General features: G+C 39.7%; 1 long non-coding RNA gene across 1 annotated transcript; it reads left to right on the top strand.

Annotated features, from left to right (window-relative positions):
- Window positions 1-1,577: 1,577 nt before the first annotated feature.
- LOC112605359 lies at window positions 1,578-9,253 on the top strand. The gene is made up of 3 exons (XR_003115395.1): window positions 1,578-1,696; window positions 2,623-2,667; window positions 9,127-9,253. It is a non-coding gene; the product is annotated as an uncharacterized LOC112605359 (long non-coding RNA).
- The last annotated feature ends 462 nt before the right edge of the window (window positions 9,254-9,715 follow it).

Genomic DNA, 9,715 nt, shown 5'->3' with positions numbered 1-9,715 from the left:
AATCTTCATTGCTTTTCTAGTCTTTGAAATATTATACAAAGTCAAGAAATGCAAGAGACTTACTCATAGCTATCCGTCCAGAGCTAGAGTCAGAATTAGCATCTAGATCTTGAGATAGGGAACTTCTTACTCTACCGTGTTGGTTTTAAGACAAATCTGTCGAGGCAAACTTTTTGCTGGGCACTGCAGAAAGAAAGAAACCGAGGGTCTGCTATTTGTCTCCAGAGGCCTTACAAACTGGTAGAAGATGCATAACAGAAGAGCTTATGAAGTTAAAGATGACAGCATAGCAGCCCTGGTGAGATCCTTTTAGACATAACATGGTAGGAAGGACTGTTTGACAAAGTGAATGGCTGTCTTTCAGAAAATACAGGGAGGTGTGATGTACCCATCATCACAAGCAGATGGAATCCTTAGAGAGTCGGATTTCATCTATATATCACCTGTTATATGTAGTTATTGATGGATAAATACTTCAACAACTAAAGGCACAAAGAGAGCAGGTGGGCATAGGAGTTGGTCAACATCTCACTGCTATTGTTTTTTCAAGCTGAAGCTAGAGAAGAAGATTCCTAAGATCCAGGAGGAAATGATCATAGTGAGTAAGAGGGTGCAAATTTGGAAGGTTGGACTTGATGACCTCTCCAGTGTTAAGTGTGAATGATTCTTTCCAGGGATTTGGCTTGTTGCCAGAGACCTTGGCCACCTACTATTTTGTTGCTTTGCTGATTAGCAAATTTTCTCGGAAACATTTCTCACATTCATGAGCCCCCTTCCTGGGGTAGGTGGACCCAGAAAATGTTTTCTCCCATTTTAGTTGGCCATGTGTTTGAAACTCAGATGGACCTAAGTCTTTCAGCATCATTGTCACTACTGTGTGTCTATCCATAAAAAGAAGGTGTAGGCTCACGCCTGTAATCCCAGAACGTTGGGAGGCCGAGGTGGGTGGATCACAAGGTCAGGAGTTCGAGACCAGCCTGGCCAACATGGCAAAATCCCGTATCTACTAAAAATATAAAAATTAGCCAGGAGTAGTGGTGCACGCCTGTAATCCCAGCTACTCGGGAGGCTGAGGCAGGAGAATCACTTGAACCCGGGATGCAGACGTTGCAGTGAGCCGAGATCACTGCACTCTAGTCTGGGTGACAGAGCAAGACTCCATCTCAAAAAAGAAAAAAAAAAGAAGGCGTAAGACTCTCTGTAGTATCATGAAATTAGCCATTTGGGATTGCAAAAAGTTTCCTCTTTCAATTGGAGAGAAATAGTTTAGATTAGATGGTGGAGCCCCTACCACATCTCCCAAAATTTAAATTATAACATGAACAGTAATTTAGGTTTGATTTTAATATTTTGTCATTCTTAAACCTAATAAAAGCCACATCTTTCTAAAGACCCTCCTAATTTTTATTATGGACAGTTCACAAAGACATTATTGGTGATTCCATGTTGAGTCATGAAAAATCAACCTTGAGCCAAGCAGAGTGGAGAGTCATACTGGCCATTCCTGGGACCATCAAAAATGACAGGACTCACACAAAAGGCAAAACCTTTAAGAGGTGTTTTAAACATCATATGGGCCAAAGAGAAGCTGGATTTCCTACTGGAGTCAGCTGTAACACACGTGTGACGAAATTGGGCTGTGAGGACAAGGCAGTGAGCAGAGAGGACAGCAGTCCTTATGGGATCAAGCTCTAAGGTGAGGTTGCAGGATCTGAAGGCCAGCTCCCCTGCTTAATCACTATGTGGCTTTCGGCAAGTCATTTCACTTCTGAATGATTCATATTGGAAGTAAAATATATGACTGGTTAAAATAGTTTCTAACTTTATTATGGGGATTAAATGGACCAATATACTCAAAGCTTTTCAGAAAGAGTCTGGTGCAAAGTAAGCACTTAGAAAAATGTTAGCTTTTATTATAATAGAAACTATTAATATAATAATTATTCCTGGGTGTAAAATTAGGGAAAATCATTAGAATAGAAAGGCAGAAAGAAACAAGAATCAGAAGAGGAACAAGAGAGATTTCAAGGAAGGGGAAAGGATGTTTGGGAGATACTACTTTTTCCCTAGATTCGTATCCAAGCTAGATTTTAAAATCTTGAGATAGGGCCTTGTCTTTTATGATGGGCAGGATTTCTTTGCTCTCAGCATTGATAAAATGAGGCATGATCAGTGGCTGGTTGAATGACGTATAGCTCCAGCTGAAATCAAGATCATTGTGTGCTGACCTCTGAACTTGGTAAGATTGCAATGATTACTCTTATTCCACTCAGAGGCTCCTTAGTGTCAAGCCATGGTTGTCCCTGTTTTGATGAGTATTCACCACCTGGTTGTGTGTGACCTGGCTTCTGGTTATAACCATACCAGCCTGCTTGACTTCCTATAGCATACTGCCATCAGACACTGCTCTCCCATCTTCTGCAACATGAGAGAAGTTTTCACAATTGGGGCATGAGGGGCAGTGCTAGTGGCTACAACATTTTATCTCAAATCAGGGGTTCTGCAAACCGCCCCTGGTTAATTTACTCCAGAGTCTAATGTAAGAAGGTATCTGAGTAGCACACAATTGCATATATAATTGCTTTCCAGCATTCTTTTATAATTTTCCTCAATATCATCCAGGTATCCTAGATACATTTGGAGAATTCACCTGAGCTACAGGATGTGGTAGGATTTGGTGAGCAGGTGGTGATTCTTACAGAACCCCTCACATGTTCATGCACAGAACTTCCCCAGCACACTCCCAGGTAGGACCACCTCCCTCTTCATTGTGCAAAGATTCACCACTGGTTCCAGCCTTCTCTGTGCACTTTGAAGATATGCATCAAGTTTTATTCATCTCTGATTTTCTAGCCTCTGCAGACTACCTGGTGTGCAAGAGGCTTCATAAGTGATAGTTAAATAAAGAGAAAACATTAAAGCAACATTAAAGGAAGAGGGTTAACCAGACTACAGATTTGAGACCTCCATCTCACAGGGCCAACAGTCATGTTGATGTTTTCATGCTTTCTTGGATATAAAAGTCACATTACACTTTGCCTCTCAGTGACCGTGTACAAAGGTTCATTTATAATTAATAGACTAAGTCTTTAATAAAGCAAACCAAATGTCATCTTTCCTTTTTTCTGCAATATGAAGTCATTATTTCCACTGGATGAAAGCACTTTTGACCTATAAAGATAAAAAAAGTGAGATGTTAGGTGACTTCAGTGTATAAAAATACTGTTTCTTGTTACCAGTAATATATACTCAACCATCGTCTTCATCTTTATCATGGTCTCTGGGGGCAAACTGAATCTGAGTTAGCAGGGTTTCATGAAAGTTGTTCTGAACATCTGGGTCATTGTAGAGACACATATTGAAAATTGAGACACTTCATATGTCAACAGATATTCTAGAAGAAACCTATTTTCTCTCATTCATTTATGAGTCCAAGGAGAGGAACAGTTCTTTGTTCGTCTCTCCATCCATGATATCATGGTCCATGCCTGAACCTCACCTAATGCCTACTGTATGTTTTACCAGTGTTGAAGGAGTACCAAGAAGCATTAACATCATGAGTCCCAAAACTCATATAATGCCCCCACCTGGCCTCTTTTTTTTTTTTTTTTTTTTGAGTCCTGGGCTCCTTGGCCACTAGCTACAATATACTCTTCTCCAAGTCACTCCCCTTTGGAAGTCATTGTTATTTCTAACAGTGGAGACTTTCACTAGATGGGAATTGAGGTCCTCTCAGCTTCATCTATAATGCTATGAATGCTATGAGTCTATCTGGACTGGTATATTAGGAATTTTGTGGTCTTCTGGGCAATGCACTTAATAGAGTTACTGTCAGACAAAAATTTCCCAATATGGTAAAATTTGATGGTCACAAAGATTTGAATACTGCTACGTATTTTCTTAAAGGAAGGTAGAAATAAAACCTACTTGTGAATCTATTGAAAAACTTAAAGTTCCTTGAACTATTTTGTTGTGCAAAAGCTTATCTATAAGTTCTAAGGAAGAAAGAAATTCAATTGAAATAAGACTTGTGTTTGGGGGAAAAAAGGAAAATTTTATTTTTTTTCTTCTTCTGAACTTATACTAGAGATAACACAGGTGCAAAGAATGTTTTGTAGAATAAGAGACTCCTTGAGCTTACAGGATCTTTGAATATAACTCTCAACATTTTTTACTGTCTTGAGCTTTTTGAAATGGATGAAGCCAAAATCCTTACTATGCATACATATCTCCCAGAACATTTTTTTCAGGATGTTAGGATCTTCCTGGACCTCTCAAATTAGTGATATTAATACTTATAGTCAAGATCCTGCATCTAGCTTTGCCAGTGACTGTAGTCACAGACAAATTACTTTCTCTGTTTGGTTTCTTTCATTTATAAAGCAAAATTATTGTATGAGATGATTCATTCACCCTCTCTAGGTAAAGTTTTCCATTTTTCTATTATTTAAGCTGAATATGCCGTGATTAGAGAATTCCCCTGCAGGATAATTGAACAAGAGAGCACAGAAAGCACATTGATGCTTCCCTACCATGCCCACCTCAACCGACTCTGCATTTCACTCAGTTACATTGCAGTTTATCATGGCTCAGTAACATGAGGAAAATATGGGGTAGTAAGATTTTATTAAAGTTATTATGAAGATTTGCCTCATTGGAGGCTTCAAGAAGTACCAGTAGGAATTAGAATGATACAAAGTAGAAAATGACTTGCTTAACTGTATGTATTTCTGAGAACTGGATGTAATAAATTTTGCATCTTCCTAGGAGACAGGAAAAATGTCTAATTCTGTGAAATTCAGGGTGTGGACCAGAAGGATAATTTGTTTTATGCATCCTGTGAGCACAAGTGATGTTGGAACTCAGCTAGAAATAAGAGTCTTTAGGGAATGGGGAAGTCCTATATGCATAAGTTTTGAAATTCAGATGGAAGAGTCTTATTTTAAAAAGACTTTGCATGAGCCAAATGTATAAAGTTGCAACTTTATTCAACTCAACCGGAGATCCTCTGAGATGAAGCCAGCAAACCCCATCCATGTGACCTTGGCTGGCTTTGAATGGCCCCATGCGGTCCATTGACCTTCTTCAGGAAAAGGAGCCACTGGAGACAGGAAAAGGAAGAGAATATTCCTCCAAACAATGAATACTTACATTTTCTCAGCTTTCTAGAGTAGGGTGGGATTCGAGGGGTAGAATTTCTCTGCTCATTTTTAAGGGCATTTTTTGGTTTGTTTTTAAGGAATCATTTTTTTCCCTTCTCCAATTTGAAAATAAATTAAAGCAAAACAAGGGAGGAGAGATGACAAGATTCTCATTCATTTGTTTACCCTTTATTCCCTCTATCAACTACTTTTTGACTATTTAGTGGGAAGCAAGAGAAATATAGTAGTAAATACAAAGCAGTGAGGAAAACTTATAATAACCTTATCCACTTGGATATCATGTAAGCCTGTAATCATTTAAATTAGCCAGTAGGGGAAAAACTTCTGAAAGAAGTGAGCTGTTCTTAGATTTGATGTAGAAGTAGGTGTCAGCTGCTGGATGAAGGAGAAGAAAGGGCATTCTAGTTGTGTAAATGGCCTGTATAAAGGCCAATGAGCAAGGAACAGCAAATATTGAGGCAAAACTGGAGAGAATGGTGCATGGAGGTGATGAGACCAGAGTAGAGTCTGTCCACAAAGCCATGCGCTACGATGGAGAGTATGCACGGGACACTCAAACTAGGGTGTATGAGAGGAGACAGGAGAAGAAGAGGTCTCTGGTGAATTTACATCAGGGCTGAAACACGATTAGGTATGCTGTTTAGAAAGATCATTTATGCAACGGTTTCTCGGATATATTTGGCGATATGAGACTCAGGGGGAGGGGGCAAGCTAGAAGGCTGTGGCTGATAATGTGTGAGCCATATGACTAGGGCCTGGACTTGGGCGGTGGCAGTGACATTGTTGCAATAAATAGAGAAAGCAAGTCTCAGGGGATTTTAGGTAGTAGGAGGTAGGGCATAATAATGAAACATAATGGTGAAAGAAGAGTAGGCAGTGGCAGGCAATGCTCAGAAGTATTGATGGATACATGGCAAGTTCAGAAAAAATTCAATTGATGCTGACAGTGATAGATGCCTAACAGGAAGATGCATTAACATGGAGACAGAGAAACCTTAGTCTTCATCTATCACCACTTTAGGAGACATGAACCATGTCCTGTATGTATGACTGCATTTCACTGTGGGAAGGCAAACACAACTGCTTTCCATGATGGGCATCTGGTCCTGGAGTCCTAGATTGAACAAAGGTTAGTTTTAGCTCCTAGACTATTGGCTTGGCCACCACACATTGAATCTCATAAGTACAGTTATTATGTCTTGTTCATCCCTTTACATTCATGCTGGTCATGTTCTTGATATATCAGATCTATTCAATAAATGTTTACTTAATGAATACATTAAGTATGCTCTTAGACCTGCCGTACTGAACCAGGGATCTATTGACTCCATTATTGCACTAGAGTATGGTTTTTCTATAAAACTTGACATGTGTTTCAAAGTTATCTTTGAAAACTTGGTGACTCACCCTTATCTTCATGACTCATCTTCATCGTCCCTGTCAGACCTTCATACAAATGAATAAAATTTGCTTTGAGAGCCAGCACTTTCTCTCCTATGCTCATGTTATCTTTTCCCATATCCCAAGTTTTATTCCTTCTTGAAGGCTCTATTATAATAGTTTCTCTTGCTATACTTCATCCAGAGTCTTTGTCCTTCATTGCCATCTGTAGAGATGAATGATTGACAACATTTAAAAATGATACATTTTACTGACAAAGTTGGGATTTTCACCAATGTCTATGCCCAAAATAGAAGACATCTCTTTCTCCTCTAGGCATCCACGATACTTAATACTAGCCTCTGCTCCTTCCAAATGTTGAACTTCTCCAGGGCTGGAACTGAATCATGTTTATCACTTTAATCTTAAGGACTTGATAAATACATTCTTGCTGAATGAATAATTGAATTACAACCTGCAGCCAGCAGTTTGAGAGGTCATGTTTTGAGATCTGTGACCTTCCCTGGTCTCCTAGAGTCATATTACCTTGTCTCTGTCTTCATCATTTCTATCATCTCTGTTTCTCTTTCTCATATATATCTCTGAATATATATTTAAATTTTTATTATATTATTTAATCAATTTATACTTATAAAATTTGGCCTAATGCATATTTTCTCAACTATCTTCCTACACATCCGCCCTTGGATCATCTAAAAATAACGAATGTCCCTTTAACTTACGATGTGAAGAGGAGGGAGCACAGGGCCCAGAGTCCAGGGCCTGCGTGGTTGTCCTGGCCTGGAATGTCTCAGCTGTGTGGCCTTGGGCAAGTCATTTGGATGACCGGTTATGGCAGTGGTGGTTGTGAAGGCAGTCATGATGATGGGACTTAAATTTCTGTCTGACTCCCAAGATAATTCCTGGGATTTGATAGGGGAAGAATTCCTGAATGAGAAAAGATATTTCTTGAATGCTTCGGTGTCCCAGGACTTCCCCACCATGAGTTTATCTTAGCCCTGGGGCAACACCACGCCCAGATGTGAAATGCAAGCAAGTCTGGCACTGGGAGACGTCCAAATACTCTCGACTTCCGAGACTGTGGGTATTTGGTGGCAGGAGAGTTTGTCTTTGGAACATGAGATTCTTCTAGGTCTCCTCCTGTCCTGACCCCTGTGAATCTGAAAGACTGTGGAGTTTATTTTCAGTCCTGGGGCTTCTAAGTCCTGCTGTCCTGGTCAGGCTCAAATTCCACAGAACAATGAATCCATTTTGCAGCGTAGGAAAAGACCCACATACCCGGCCTTCATTTCACTACATGTGTTTCTGTTGGGATTGACCACAATCAGAATGTGCTGGACAAAGGGAGCCGGAGTCTTCCTGGCCTTTTATAAATGGTAGCGCAGCAGCTGCTCTTGGAAGGATCACAACTTAACAATATCCAGCATGACAACTTCCAAAACCTCACGTGTGTGAGGAGCAGCGATGAGCGGGGAGGCGACAGATGTTAGTAGCCACAGCAGGAAGACCAGGTTGCAAGGGACAGGGGAATATGGTGGTGGGCGTGGAAGCCAGGACACCCTCACCCCTGGTTGCACAGCATCTCCATAGTGTGGGCGAAACCTGCAGAGGCGGGGCTCCTCTGCCGCAACAGCCCCAAGTCCTTCCCTTCTGTTCCTCCACATTCAGCCAAAGGATTTCTTGGGAAAAAATTCCACAGAGATAACCAGAGCAAAGTGTTAGTGGCAGAGGAATGCAATCAAGCTGTTCCTGTTCTCCTTCATTAAACAGTGCCTTACACTTGTTGGGACAATCCTCCAATAACAGACCTTTTGTAGCTAAAGCAATGAGAGAGATGAATGTATCTAGAGGCTCAAAGCGCCATTCATGGACGAAATGGAGCTTCCTTGCCTGGAAAGACCTGATGTCCTTTTCATGTTTTCTTTAAGCTTCACCGTGTGCATCTTAGCACCAATCTAACTTATTTAGCACCAGATGAATCATGACATACCAATGCTGGGTGAAAATATACAAGATACTTAATATGTTATTTCCAAAGGAAAGGAGTTCACCAATATCTTTTGCTCCTTGCCCTCTGAACAAATATTTTATTGTTTTGTTTTTGCTTTCCTTTGTGTGGAGACTGGGGTCTTGCTATGTTGCCCAGGCTAGTCTCTAACTCCTGGGCTCAAGCTATCCTCCTGCTTCTGCCTCCTTAAGTGCTGGGATTATAGTCGTGAGCCACCCTGCACAGCCTGAACAAATATTTTCATTGAAGTCATGCACATTTCTGCAGATCTGATGTATTTCCAGGATATCACTTAGTCTTTTTGGACTCAAAGCCAGAACTGCAAATTCAGTCGGAAGGAGCCCTGGATTCATGGTCAGAATGCCAGAATTCTAGCTGTGTTTCTAATTTAGCCAGCAGTGTGACTTAGCGCAAAACATACAACCCCTGGCGGATTTTAAAAGCTAGATAATAGACTAGATAGTGTAAATGTCTTTTCACCTTTTAGAGTTTGTATGGCCCCATTAAAATTTGTGAAGTTTTATTGTTTGTCTATTTATTTGTTTTGTTTTTTAGAAAAGTTGCTAAAACTGCTGTGAGATTCTGGCTAAGAAAGTTTCATGAGTTTTACAGAAAAATGTGAATGGAAGACAGAACTAGGTACAAATTTGAATGGTAATCTAAATAAAAGGCATTTTTCATTTTAATGCTTTATTTATTAGTGTCATGGAGGGAATACAGGAAGAAAAAGCAAGCATTTAAATGTATATAAAATTCAGATTTTTCAAAAATATGAACTATATTACTAATAGCCAATCCTTGGAATTTTGGTGTGCTTGTGTTCATCATCCACGTCTAAAATAATCCCTATTCAATCAATAAAACTCCAAATTACCAGTTTTAGTGTAAGTGAGTTTATTTTTATATAACGTTTTAAAAACCTGGGGATTTTTATCATATGCACAACTGGTACAAATGGTGACTTGAAAATGTTTGTAGATGTTTTCATTATTTTGAAAAGGAAAAACAAAACAAAACAAAAAAACTGAGAGTTGAATTTAGTAAAGGAAGATGAAAATTTTCTCCCAAGAACTACAATCAGAGAAGAGATTTTGAACCAATGGTTTTGGAAGAAATGAGGTGAAGAAGAAGACCAGAATCTGTG

This window comes from Theropithecus gelada, chromosome 13, assembly GCF_003255815.1.
Source record: "Theropithecus gelada isolate Dixy chromosome 13, Tgel_1.0, whole genome shotgun sequence".
Lineage (NCBI taxonomy): Eukaryota > Metazoa > Chordata > Mammalia > Primates > Cercopithecidae > Theropithecus > Theropithecus gelada.
This window is presented reverse-complemented; position numbering and strand designations above follow the sequence as displayed.